Source organism: Oncorhynchus nerka, linkage group LG15 (genome assembly GCF_034236695.1).
Source record: "Oncorhynchus nerka isolate Pitt River linkage group LG15, Oner_Uvic_2.0, whole genome shotgun sequence".
In the NCBI taxonomy this organism is placed as follows: domain Eukaryota; kingdom Metazoa; phylum Chordata; class Actinopteri; order Salmoniformes; family Salmonidae; genus Oncorhynchus; species Oncorhynchus nerka.
Genome location: NC_088410.1, coordinates 75444614 through 75459398, shown reverse-complemented (window position 1 = coordinate 75459398; position 14785 = coordinate 75444614). Strand labels below are relative to the sequence as shown.

General features: G+C 42.8%; 1 protein-coding gene across 1 annotated transcript in view; it reads right to left on the bottom strand.

The window, feature by feature from the left end:
• The window catches only part of LOC115142341 (receptor-type tyrosine-protein phosphatase gamma-like), a 334594-nt gene that overhangs the window by 234093 nt on the left and 85716 nt on the right, over positions 1-14785 (bottom strand). The gene's annotated exons all lie outside the window — the stretch shown is intronic.

Below are 14785 nucleotides of genomic sequence, written 5' to 3'. Positions count from 1 at the left end.
AATGCCCGAGTAAGGTTGTCACCTAACATTCCGACAATTACACACTGTTTTCAATCATAGCCTGGTGTCCAGGATAAGTGAAAAACATAATTCTAGTGCTTAAAGAATGCACTCAATGAAACAACTCTCCAACGTATTAGGCCTCTTACATTACCAATGGCTTGTAAGGCACTCATGAGTGGACACGAATAGAAACATACACTGCATGACCAAAAATATACAGTTGAAGTCGGAATTTTACATTCACTTAGGATGGAGTCATTAAAACTCGTTTTTCAACCACTCAACACATTTCTTGTTAACAAACTATAGTTTTGGCAAGTTGGTTAGGACATCTACTTTGTGCATGACACAAGTAATTTTTCCAACTATTATTTACAGACAGATTATATCACTTATAATTCACTGTTCCAGTGGGTCAGAAGTTTACATACACTAAGTTGACTGTGCATTTAAACAGCTTGGAAAATTCCAGAAAATGATGTCATGGCTTTAGAAGCTTCTGATAGGCTAATTGACATAATTTGCGTCAATTGGAGGTGTACCTGTGGATGTATTTCAAGGCCTACCTTCAAACTCAGTGACTCTTTGCTTGACATTATGGGAAAATCAAAAGAAATCAGCCAAGACACGTCAAATATTTAATTCCAAAATCATGGGCATTAATATGGAGTTGGTCCCACCTTTGCTGCTATAACAGCACAAGTCAGTTAACCCACTGTTCCCAGGCCGTCATTGAAATAAGAATAAGAATTTGTTCTTAACTGACCTTCCTAGTTAAATAAAGGTTTAATTTTTTAAATTTTTTAAAAAGAAATTCAGCTTCCACTCTTCCTGTCAGCAACGGGTGTGGCTGAAATAGCCGAAACCACTCATTTGAATGGGTGTCCACATACTTATGTATATCTAGTGTACTGGATAGAATGGAACTCTGGGGAATGTAGTTCAATTTCTACAATAGTTCCTTCAGTTTCCTCAGGTGCAAACTCTAAATGGAAGACATCTTACCGAATAACTGTCTGACAACACATCCAAAGAGAGCATGTAGCACTTAAGGCTATGCAGCAGGGGGAGATTAACAGGCTACAGAGAGGAACATCACTAGCAGTGAGGAGGGACCAGAGTAATCTGTGTAGATTAGCACTCCTGAGTCCCATGAGTTTTACCTTAGTTACAAAGTCAAAGAGAGAGGAGTTCTACAGACAGCCTAGCACAATAGAGACACACACCGTACACTGCAACATCCAACACATAGACACATACCTTATACGGCAACATCTATTGCCCTCCCATATGTACACCCATTCCAAAATCATGGGCATTAATATGGAGTTGGTCCCCCCTTTGCTGCAGTAACAGCCTCCACTCTTCTGGGAAGGCTTTCCACTAGATGTTGGAACATTGCTGCGGGGACTTGCTTCCATTCAGCCACAAGAGCACTAGTGAGGTTGGGCACTGATGTTGGGCGATTAGGCCTGGCTCGCAGTCAGCGTTCCAATTCATCCCAAAAGTGCTCGATGGTGTTGAGGTCAGGGCTCTGCGCAGGCCAGTCAAGTTCTTCCACACCGATCTCGACAAACCATTTCTATATGGACCTCGCTTTGTGCATGGGGGCATTGTCATGCTGAAACAGGAAAGGCCCTCCCCCAAACTGTTGCCACAAAATTGGAAGCACAGAATCATCTAGAATGTCAATGTCATCCCTTCACTGGAACTACAGGGCTTAGCACGAACCATGAAAAACAGCCCCAGACCATTTATTACTCCTCCGCCAAACTTTACAGTTGACACTGTGTATTCTCCTGGCATCCGCCAAACCCAGACAGTTATTGTGCTGAAGTTGCTTCCAGAGGCAGTTTGGAACTTGGTATTGAGTGTAGCAACTGAGGACAGACGATTTTTACGCGCTATGCACTTCAGCACTCGGCAGACCCGTTCTGTGAGCTTGTGTGGCCTAACACTTCGTGGCTTAGCCATTGTTGCTCCTAGACATTTCCCCTTCACAATAACAGCACTTACAGTTTACTGGGGCCACTCTAACAGGGCAGAAATTTGATGAACTGACTTGTTGGAAAGGTGGCATCCTATGATGGTGCCACATTGAAAGTCACTGAGCTCTTCAGTGTGGCCATTCTACTGCCAATGTTTGTCTATGGAGATTGCGTGGCTGTGTGTTCGATTTTATACACTTGTCAGCAATGGGTGTGGCTGAAATAGCCGGATCCACTCATCCACATACTTTGGCCATGTAGTGTATATTTAAAGTCATTACTATGATGGTGGGCGACATCTCATCTATAAGTCAGACTGGTGACAAAGGAGGTATTAAAAAAGTGAGTGCGCGCGTGTGTGTGTGTGTGTGTGAGAGTGTGTGTTTGTGAGAGTGTGTGTGTGTGTGTGTGTGTGTGTGACAGAGAGAGTGTGTGTGTGTGCTACACCAGTGCAGATGAATGGGCAAAACTATCCAAGTATTCATCCTTGCCACACTGACAATTACAATGTAATGGAAAACGTCCATAAGAACATTGAATACAGGATCAATCGGGGTGTCAACGCCTCCTTTTTCAATTGATTTTAATTGTGTTTCCTTTCACTCTCTGCGATAGTTACCATCAGGCTTTAGCAGACTAATGACATCTCTAAACTCTCCTGGACCTGAGCTGCATGTTAAACTACTGGAGGTATGAATGAGTTTCTCTCTGCCTCTGTCTTTCTCACATCTCTCCTCCCTATCACCTTGCCTAACCATTATCCTTGTGAAGTTCCCCTTTCACACTCTGCCTATGAAGATATGGGATAATTGCTATGCATAGAATTAGAATTAGTAGACATTCCAACTGAAATAAATTTCAGTTACAAGTTGTATGTTTACATCCATATAGAGCATCTAATCAGAGACCTTCAGAGAGATTGAGGAAAAAAGAGAAGGAAAAGTGGAGAAGCTCAAAAATATTTCATGAGTGAAGCAACCTGCTCTGTTTATTAGATATGAACACACTAACTCAAGCAAGAACACATGCACGCACGCATGCACGCAGACACACACACACACACACCTCCTCAGTTTGTTTACTGGGATGCCATCTCCTTCCTCCCGCCGTCCCTACAGGATGATGTATGACAAAACTGGGAAATATTTCGCCAACATGATCTCAGCGAAATGAATTAATAATTCATGCATGATGAAGTCTTTTTAATATTTCAGGCATAACTAATAAGGCGACGCATCACTCCCCTCAAAGAGGAAATCGCATTGAATGTCAACAGCAGATGAATGAGACAGAAGGCAGAACCTGGTTCACTATCAGTCAGACACCAGCGACCATTCCACACACACCCACCAAAACACTCCCTCCATTCAAAGCTTTCACACATGCTCACACACACACACACACACACACACACACACACACACACACACACACACACACATACACACACACACACACACACACTCTTTTCAAAGTCCCAGCAGTAGCAGGAAGATAAGGGGAAAGAGGGAGAAGCAGGTATTGGTAAGTTGTAACGTCCGTTGCTCTTGCTCTCTTTCATAAAGTCCACCAGCGAGGAAGAGAGATGGTGTTCCAGAGAGCTCAAGAGTCTAACACATCCCAGCTCTGCTTCCACCTCAAACTCACAGACCTGACCTGGGGAAGTAGATCACTCTGCAGAGAGGTGTCAACACTGCTAGGAACCAACGGCCAGATCCCCTCTATGAAGGACAGGGGGGTTACCACTGGATGCTCTAATGGGCCACTGTGGTGTGTGGGGGGTGATGCTGTCTCCGCACTACCAGGATCAGAACCACGCTCTGAGCATAGCAGACGGTTTGAGCGACAACTCAGAGTGTGCGCTTTAAGGGCAAAAGTAACACACACACCCTCTGTCAAAGCGTGTGTGTGTTCATGTCTAAAGGCGTCCGCATGCTTCCCAGTTTAAACAGTTCGGAAGGGTTCGTACATAAATTATGACGACATTTTGTGACATTTATGTTTGTTTTGGACTTTCCTGTGGGATTTTTCAGCTGTTCATGCAGACACATTTTTTTTTCTAGAGGCAAGCCAAAGTTTGGATCCGAAGTCTACGCACCTACGTCTGTGATTAGTCAATAGTAGGGATTCTTGAAGAAAGTCTTTGTTGTCATTCAACGAGATTACTTGTTTTCATGCATTTTTTCCCCTTAGTTTTACATCTTAGTTTGATGAACGCCCAAATTGTTGCCAGATATCCTGAGTTATCTTAGATTAATTCTGACTATTTTGAGGAAGTGTATGCTGGCTTCGGCGTTTTAAAATGGACAAACAGTACTATAGCTGCTTCTTTTTCATTTTTTAAAATAAAGGTCTTTTAAGGGAGTATGCGAGCAACCTCGTTCGGTTTCACTTAGCCAACTTCGGCTAGCCGCCAGCCAAACTTAAATATGTTTAAGCCTTAAACCTTTTCATGAACTAACGAACAAACCACAGGAGGTTGGTGGACCTTAATTGGGGAAGACGGGCTTGTGGTAATGGCCGGAGCAGAATTAGTGGAATGGTATCAAATACATCAAACACATGGTTTCCGTCCAGCCATTATTATGAGCCTTCCTCCCCTCAGCAGCCTCCACTGGAACATACCTACACACACACACCTCATAATCTGGTGTGCACCACTGTTACCTCTCCAGGGATCTTCCTCAGAAGGCAATGTTTACCAGACCACATAGGCAAGCTCACATTAAACTTGGCATTTCTACTCATCCCTTATTCAGCTACATCTTCCTCATATTCCCCCCTCTGCTCCCACACTTAATCTGTTCACACCCTTGCTCTGCCAAATATGCTGTATTTATTCTCCACTCTCCACTCACCCCCTTTCACTGTCCACCTTTAACTTTGAGACAAACACACACACACACACACACACACACACACACACACACACACACACACACACACACACACACACACACACACACACACACACACACACACACGGGCACACACAGGCACACACAGGCACACGGGCACACACAGCCCTCCTTTGCTTTATAGAGAGATACGATGCTCCCTCAGTCTCCCTAGAGTCTCTGTGTGTGGCGATATTACCAGCCCTGTTATGAGTAATGGCCCAGAGTACTAAAGCTTGAAATAAACTTTAATCAATTTCACAATGTGTGGCTCTGGCTAATCCATTTGCTGCTTTTCAGCTGCACAGCAGAGAGAAACTATAACCAAACAAACACAAACAAATACACACAAGCAAGCAGACACACAAACAGCTCCTAACCACCACCTTATACCACAGATCAGATTAGCCTAACCAAGCATTTGTGTTATACTTACTGATCTGGAAGGCATCCACATCCAGCCCACGCACACACACTCTCTCCAACCACTCTCCAACTGCAGATTAAACATTAAAGAGTGATCACCATCTACTTCCCATCGCTCTCTCCCTCATCCCTCTCTTCCTGTCTCCTATATTTAGCTCTATCCATGATTTTCTTCTTACCTTTCATCAGAGGCTCCAGTTTTGAGTCATTAAGCAGGCCTGCACAGAGCCCCACTCGGCCCCCACCACCCCCCTACATTTATCCACACACAGACCACTTGATCTGATCTCATGCACTCCATTCTATTGCACTCGCCTGATCTTGAGGCCAATTTAATCAACCTATTCAGAGAAATAGTATTTGTGTAAGCTTAAACAAATCTTGATCGTCTGTTGATAGAATGATTGTGGAAACTACACGACATGACAAAAACATGTCTTTCCAAAATCATAGGCATTAATATGGAGTTGGTCCCCCTTTGCTGATATAACAGCCTCCACTCTTCTGGGAAGGATTTCCACTAGATGTTGGAACATTGCTGCAGGGACTTGCTTCCATTCAGCCATAAGAGCATTAATGGGGTTGGGCATTGATGTTGGGCGATTAGGCCTGGCTCGCAGTCGGCGTTCCAATTCATCCCAAAAATGTTCGGTGGGATTGAGGTCAGGGCTCTGTGCAAGCCCGTCAAGGTCTTCCACACCAATCTTGACAAATCATTTCTGTATGGCCCTCACTTTGTGCACAGGGGCATTGTCATGCTGAAACAGGAAAGGGCCACAAAGTTGGAAGCACAGAATCATCTAGAATGTCATTGTATGCTGTAGCGTTAAGATTTCCCTTCACTGGAACTAAGGGGCCTAGACCGAACCATGAAAAACAGCCTCATACCATTATTCCTCCTCCACCAAACTTTACAGTTGGCACATCCGCCAAACGCAGATTCGTCGGACGGACTGCCAGACGGTGAAGCATGATTCACCTCTCCAGAGAACGCGTTTCCACTGCTCCAGAATCCAATGGCAGCAAGGTTTACACCACTCCAGCCACTTGGTATTGCGCATTTTGAATTTAGGCTTGTGTGCGGCTGCTCGGGCATGGAAACCCATTTCATGAAGCTCCAGACAAACAGTTCTTGAACTGACGTTGCTTCCAGAGGCAGTTTAGAACCTGGTAGTGAGTGTTGCAACCGAGGACAGACTATTTTTATGCTCTACGCGCTTCAGCACTCGGCACTCCCGTTCTGTGAGCTTGTGTGGCCTGCCACTTCACGGATTAGCCGCTGTTGCTCCTAGACGTTTCCACTTCACAATAACAGCACTTATAGTTGACTGGGGCAGCTCTAGTAGGGCAGAAATTTGACGAACTGACTTGTTGAAAAGGTAGCATCCTATGATGATGTCACATTGAGCTCTTCTATTGTCAATGTTTGTCTATGGAGATTGCATGGCTGTGCGCACAATTTTATACACCCGTCAGCAACGGGTGTGGCTGAAATAGCAGAATCCACATATTTGAAGGGATGTCCACATACTTTTGTATATATAGTGTATATAAAGTCATCCATATGAATAGTTGGTGAGCAGCTCAGTTTGCTGGCTGACAGCTGAATGTTACCATGCATTTATGAAAATGATGGCAATTATATAATTCATCCTAATGCAGCCTAAGGCTTTGCATTACTAATAAGCTGGCGTGTTTAAAGAACTCCATGTAATATCTTATTCTGCACATCTTACGTAATACAAATCTTACTTCCAAGCCTCCCCCGTGTGTACGTCAAGAAGAGAGATTTAATTAGGTCAGAGAGGAAGAGGCGAAGCGAGAGGGATAACTAGGCCCAAAATCTGTCTTTTCCATTTTTTGGCCTAAACAAGCGAGGAGTTGTTGCATGGAGGTCAATGAGAGTGTCGAATTTGGTCAACAAAAAATGTAATGGCTTATTTGATGCATGTGGCTTATTTGATCGAACATAAGTTTCGTAATGCTTAGGTTGCTACAAGTCTAATGATATAAGTAGGACACGTGACATCCCGGCAACTTTGATAAAAAAAAACACTTTATATCGGATTTGTGCCTGTTGTTCACACTCATATCTGCCCTCTCATTGACTAAAATGGTCCCACCTGATCATGCCTCCACCTGAACTGCCTTCCATTTTTCAAGACATTTAATTTAATCGTGAGAGTTGCCACTTGAGTATCTGGTCGATATAATGGATAATCTGTGATTAAGTCAAAACCAGCTTTAATTACTCCTCAAATTACCCCTCACTGCACATTCCCTCCCCTTCTTCCCTCCCTCCATCCATCCATCCATCCATCCATCCATCCATCCATCCATCCATCCATCCATCCATCCATCCATCCATCCATCCATCCATCCATCCATCCATCCCTTCTCTAACATTAGATCAGTATTTTCTGTGCCGAGGAATGAGAGGAGAGGAGGAAAGAGAGGAGAGTAGAGGAGGGGAGAGGGAGGTAGGACAATGGGTCATCTACATTCCAAATCCATCCACCATCTTCTGCTCTGATTGTAGTGATGTTGATCTTTATAACCCACTTACAGGGCCATCCACAACAGTCAGGAGGAATAAAACCAGTAGAAACACAAGCTCAAACACTTGAAACAAACACAGGATTCACTCAGCCAGGCAGCCAAACAGAGCCATCTGGTTTTGGTCTCATCTCTCTACCTCCACCCCTCCTCCTTCTCTCTTCTCCATCTTTCCCTCCCTTGACTCTCTCTTCCTCAGCCTCCCTCTTTCTGTCTCTCCCTTTTTCTATGTGTCAAGTGTACGGTTTGTCCTTGGTAAGGTGTTAGCAGCAGCAGTGATGGTGACGGTAGTGATGTCATCACCAGGAACCCACCGCCTCTCAATGTGACCTACATACTTTATCGGACACCTCTACCTCACGCCACGCCACTCCCTCTCTCTATCTTTCTCTCTGCCTCTATCTCACATCTCTCCCTCTTGATCCTTCTCTCCTCTCTCGCTTTACCTCTCCCTCTCTGTCTTCCTCTCCAATCCACTGTATCCGGAGCTGAAGCATGCCTGAGGTCAGGGTCTAAAATGGAGAGATTACTCAAACAGTACAAAGTCATATTCAATTAGGATGGCGGGATATTGGCTGTACAGTAAATTGCACAATTACTGCAGCACAGTGGCAGATGTGCAGCTCCATTTGCAGGAGTGTGCTGCTGTCAGTAGAGCTGGGTCATTCTATTAGAGCGGCCTCATGATGGGCCATGCTGCTCTGATGCCGTACATACTTAAACACAGCACAGACACGCTCTGCTCGCCACATTCATGAATGAAAGACAACAAGCCTTGCAGAGCCAGAGAGAGAGGGCTGTCTCTCTCATTAATTAATTTACTCTCTCTCCATCGCTCTTATTTGCTTTCACTCCTGTCATTCTTGTTTTCATTCTCCACTCTTGTTTTCATCCTCCACCTCAACCCTAATTTTAACACCTTCATTACCACTTCCTGTTTCTGTTACAGCACTATGTCACATGATGTATTTGCATAGGTAAAAATCCTTAGCACAAAGAAAGAGAGCTACGGCAGAGCTAGGCTATCAGTCCTCTGATCTATTAGTTATAGTAGTTAATGCCAAATTGTAATTATTTCGCCACTATGGCCTATTTATTGCCTTACCTCCCTAATCTTACTACATTTGCACACACTGTACATATATTTTTCTATTGTGCTATTGACTGTACATTTGTTTATCCCATGTCTAACTCTGTGTTGTTGTTTTTGTCGAACTGCTTTGCTTTATCTTGGCCAGATCGCAGTTGTAAATGAGAACTTGTTCTCAACTAGCCTACCTGGTTAAATAAAGGTGAATTTAAATAAAATAAAAATAGCATACCCTGAGAGCAAGTGGCGCCATTCAGAGGTTCCTGTATCACAACTAAAGCCAGCTAAAGGGTACCTTACAAGCAAACATTGACTGACATAGTAGAGTGTGAAAGACAGACAGCTTGAAAGAGAGATTGAGATGTGCCACCACAAACAGGGAAAAATAGAGCTGGGAGTGAGAGAAAAGAGGACTTGAACACCACACTAGGAAGCTGCTCTCATCAGCATGCCAAGTCAGGTTTGAGGCTTTGTTTTTCATTCTGTTAGGCTGCCCTCAGCCCTCTGTTCCCTCTAAACATTCAGCTGCCTTGACACAACATCTCTCTGGCTCTCTCAATTAAATTTCAATTTAAGGGGCTTTATTGGCATGGGATACATATGTTTACAATGCCAAAGCAAGTGAAATAGATAATGAACAAATAAACAATAAAAACGAACAGTAAAACATTCCAAAAGAATAGAGATGTTTCAAATGTCATATTATGTCTCTATACAGTGTTCTAACGATGTGCAAGTACAAAAGGGAAAATAAATAAACATAAATATGGGTTGTATTTACAATGGTGTTTGTTCTTCACTGGTTGCCCTTTTCTTGTGGCAATAGGTCACAAATATTGCTGCTGTGATTTCACACTGTGGTATTTCACCCAATAGATATGGGAGTTTATCAAAATTGGATTTGATATTCAAATTCTTTGTGGGTCTGTGTAATCTGAGGGAAGTATGTGTCTCTAATATGGTCATACATTTGGCAGGAGGTTAGGAAGTGCAGCTCAGTTTCCACCTCATTTTGTGGGCAGTGTGCACATACAGTAGCCTGCCTATGGCAGACCTGGCAAGGCTATGCTCACTGAGTTAGTACATAGTCAAAGCTTTCCTTAATGTTGGGTCAGGTATTCTGCCACTGTGTACTCTGTTTAGGGCCAAATAGCATTCTAGTTTGCTCAGTTTTTGCTCAGTTAATTATTTCCAGTGTGCCAAGTACTTCTCTTTTGTTTTCTCATGATTTGGTTGGGTCTAATTGTGTTGCTGTCCTGAGGCTCTGCTTGTGTTTGTGAACAGAGCTCCAGGACCAGTTTGCTTAGGGGACTCTTCTCCAGGTTCATCTATCTGTGGGTGATGGCTTTGTTAAGGAAGGTTTGGGAATCGCTTCCATTTACAGTAGGAGGTTGTAGAATTTAACAGCTCTTTTTTGGTAATCAGCAGGTATCGGCCTAATTATGCTCTGCATGCATTATTTTGTGTTTTACGTTGTACACAGATGATATTTTTGCAGAATTCTGCATGCAGAGTCTCAATGTGGTGTTTGTCCCATTTTGTTCATTCTTGGTTGGTGAGTGGACCCCAGACCTCACAACCATAAAGGGTAGATGTTTAGGCCGAGGTATGTATAGTTTTTTGTGTGCTCTATTGAAAAGGTGTCTAGATGGAATTTGTATTTGTGGTCCTGGCAACTGGACCATTTTTGGAACACCATTATTTTTGTGTCTTACTGAGATTTACTGTCATAATTTCCATTTGAAGAAATAATTATACAGAGCTGGAAGAGATGTATCAGTGACCAATGACCACCTGTGCTAACAAGATTTATTTCCCTGTTTTTTTGTGTGGGCATAATTGATTAAATAATACTATTTCTCCATCTTCATTTCATATCATTGTATACGATGAGGACTGCTGTTGACAGGCAAGTCTGTGATTGTCCTAATGTCATTTCAGAACCTCTATGGCAGGCAGTTCTGTAAAGGTTGGCATGGCAACCAGATGCCCTACCATTGTCATAACTGTGATAGATCTCAAATTACATGTAATTCCCCTGAGTGCTGATGAAATCACTAAAAGGTGTTGGATAATACATAACCCATCACACCTTACACGAATGACCTGCTCTGAAGACCCCATTCAGTAAATAACGTGCATATTAATCCATTAGGAAACACCCTTAAGTGCATTTTAGGGCAAGTGGAGCACTGCAGATTGAAGGTTGATCCAATGCAGTTTTTCTTTGTCCCCTACTACAGCATACTACTGAATATGCATAGAGGATCCACTCCAAAGCATATTTACACGTCCTCAGAAATACACACAGAAAAACGATACGTGTACAAACACTCATAAGAAGTAAAGGCACACTCTTAGAATCCAAGGACTTAGAGTGGATTTAAGCATAGGCCTACTGACTAAGCAGCACACTAAAGAAAATATATATATTTTGTTTAACATCCTCACATAAATGACTATCTTTATGAGTTGTTATTTAAATCACAGCCCTTAATCCTCTAAAGTTAAACTACAGTACAATATATCATCAATGTCCATCCTCGTGTATTTTCTTCAAGGCTGCACACAAAACCTAGAGAGCTCTCAACTCAAGCCTGCCAGTGAATGTGAAATGGGCTATGAGGATTGATATGAAACAGACAAGGTGGTGAATTCTCCATCTCATAAATTAGGGTACGTCTCCCATTGAAGCCAGAAGTATTGAGGCTACAAGGGATTTAAAATGAATATCCAGCAAGTTGGGGGTGAGGGGAGGGGCGGAGGGTGATTTATAGTGCCATTGAGCTAATTCTTTTTTTACGTGGAAAAGTGGAACTTTCCATCAAATCCACCTTAATGTGAACTTTGTAGCAGTGTGTGGAAGAGAAGGCATATGAGGGAGGGCCTATTGATCTGGCCTCAGTGTTTCAGTCAGACGCTCACAAAAAGGCAGCTTAGAATTTATGGAAAAGCACTTGTAATTATGTAGACTGGAGGGCATAACTCACCTGGGGTCATTTGTTTGGTTTATACTGCATATCTTAATTAAGGCCTCAGCCGCTTCACTTTGAGGCAGTAATTCTGATATGAGCAATGACAGGTCGTATGTTCAGTCTTTCCAGGTCCTTGATATCCTTTGTCTGCTGTTATGGACTGCCCTCATCAATTCAAACCACAGGTTTTCAACAGAGTTTAAGTCAGGAGACTGAGATGGCCATGGCAAAATGTTGATTTTGCGCTCAATTAACCATTTATTTGTAGGTTTTGATTAGTGTTGTGGGTTATTGTCTTGCTGGAGGATCCACTTGTGGCCAAGTTTCAACCTCCTGGCAGAGGCAACTAGCGTTTTGGCTAAATGTCCTGGCACTGGAAAGGTTTATGATGCCGTTGACCTTAACAAGGGCCCCAGGACCAGTGGAAGCAAAATTGCCCAAAAATATCAAAGATCCACCACCATATTTGACCATAGGTATGATGTTATTTTCTGCTTCTGCTTGTGTTTTTCAATGCTAAACCCACCACTGGTGTGCGTGGCCAAAGAGCTCTATTTTCATATCATCCGACCAGTCTTTTTTGCCTGGCCCTGAATGTATACAAAGAATGGCCAAAAATGGCCATAAGGGTACCAAGTCTAGGGCTGTAAGAGTTATTAATCAGTTAACTTGAGTTCACTTTTTGTATTTTTAGTGCACCATTTTTTTGTTTGTGATTAATTGCATTGTCTGAAAGTCTTCCAAATACAGTGAGAACATACAAAATACATCATCTATACATCTAAAAACAACATTGTAATGTCAAAACAAGTTGACATTGAGGTTAACGAAGTTGTGCTTTATCAATTTACCTGACTTTGTTGACTAACTTTGGACAAAATCAAGATGTCAATGCTTTTTGTATAAAAAAATCTTACATTACAGCTACATTTTGCGATTAATCGTAAGGGGTTCAATCGTCAGAGGTTCCAACTGTAGAACCCAGTTCCTACATATGAATATAAAAATGGATTTTATCAAACAAAACTATGCTACATTTTTATCTCTGGGACCCTCAGGATGACAAATCAGAGCAAGATTACTGAATGTAAGTACATTATTTACCTTCAGAGGTGAATGTATCAAACCAGTTGTTGCCGTGATAAAAGTTGTTGTTGTGCACTCTCTTCAAACAATAGCATGGTATTTTGTCACTGTAATAGCTACTGTTAATTGGACAGTGCAGTTAGATTAACAAGAATTTAAGCTTTCTGCCCATATAAGACATGTCTATGTCCTGGAAAGTTGTCTGTTACTTACAACGTCATTCTAGTCACATTAGCGCATCTTAGCAACGAGGGACACAGATCCCGTAGATCCTTCAGAGGTTACTAAAAGTAAATCCTAAGATTAACTCGATGAAATGTTTTAAATTGTTTGAAAGTCCTTAGTACCAACACAATTACAGTTGATCCGAACACATTTCAATGACAGTTTCTTAAGTCATCATTTATGTATACAACTTCTAAAGAATAACAGACATCCAAATAATAACATATTCACTGGTGTAATAAGGCATCCAATATTGGTGAAGTCATCACTTCGCAACCTGGTGAGCTTACAGTAAAACAGTTCTAAAGCTCTGTATAAAGCTCTGTCTGAATTAGCTTGTCGTAATGAGATCCACCCGTATATATTCAGATGACAGATTCCAGAATGGCTACCTCACTGAGGCATAGCAGACTGCCCCATCAGCCCGCCAGAGAGAATGACGCATTAACATGCAGAGAGAGATGAGAGCTTAGAGCTGTGCACAAACTCAGGCAATATCTAGGGACAGCCCTGCATACTGCCTCTCCTCTGCTTCATGTCCCTAAGGCCCAGAGAGAGAGAGAGAGAGAGAGGATAGAGAGAGAGATATGCAGTTCTGTATTAGTGACAGGTCTGTAGTTTCTGCTAGAATAGCGAGGTATAAGGAGGCTCTCAGCTGTTTGAGAGGAGAAATAGCAGTGGGTAACCGGACCCCAAAGGGACTGATGTGATTATTAATTATCAGGGTGGGCTACCAGAGTGCCACCGCTGATTCACATGAAAGGGTTAGGAGCCACCAGTATTCTCAAACCAAGCATAACCTACTATCCTCAGCTCTCTCTCACTCACTCACTCGCTCGCTCACTCACTCACTCACTCACTCACTCACTCACTCACTCACTCACTCACTCACTCACTCACTCACTCACTCACTCACTCACTCACTCACTCACTCACTCACTCACTCACTCACTCACTCACTCACTCACTCACTCACTCACTCACTCACACACTACAGTACCTGCTATAGCACCAGCCTATCTGTTTGTTCAGAAAAAATCTCTGTGACTGTCCTACACAATCTGTATTGTTTTCTTCTTGCTGAAATTACACCCACAGTTACATCAGAGTCTTATATAAGCCTTTAATATTATGCGTGCCATGACACAAAACACCATTAATAGATCTAAGCATCAATACCCAGCTCGCTAAGTGAATCTGTCACCAGCTCTACTTTGCCACGAGCCCCTGGCTTTAATGCAGCGTCGGGCTACAATTAGAGTAGACATGGGAACAGAAATATATTAAAAAAATAAAGATCATTTGTTGCCCGAGGCTTGGTTGCACAGTAAAATATTAATGCTCCTCCTCTGCAAATATCGCTCAGAGGGACAAAAGAAGTCACTTTTTTTCCACAGAAACATTCATAAAATAAAAAGCCCAGAGAATCCCTGAGGCCAGGGCTCTAAAGAACAGGGAGCATAGGCGGAGGAAGAGGGAGAGAGGAGAGAAGGAGAAGGGGGGGAGAGACAGAGAGAGAGAGAGAGAGAGAGTAAGAAC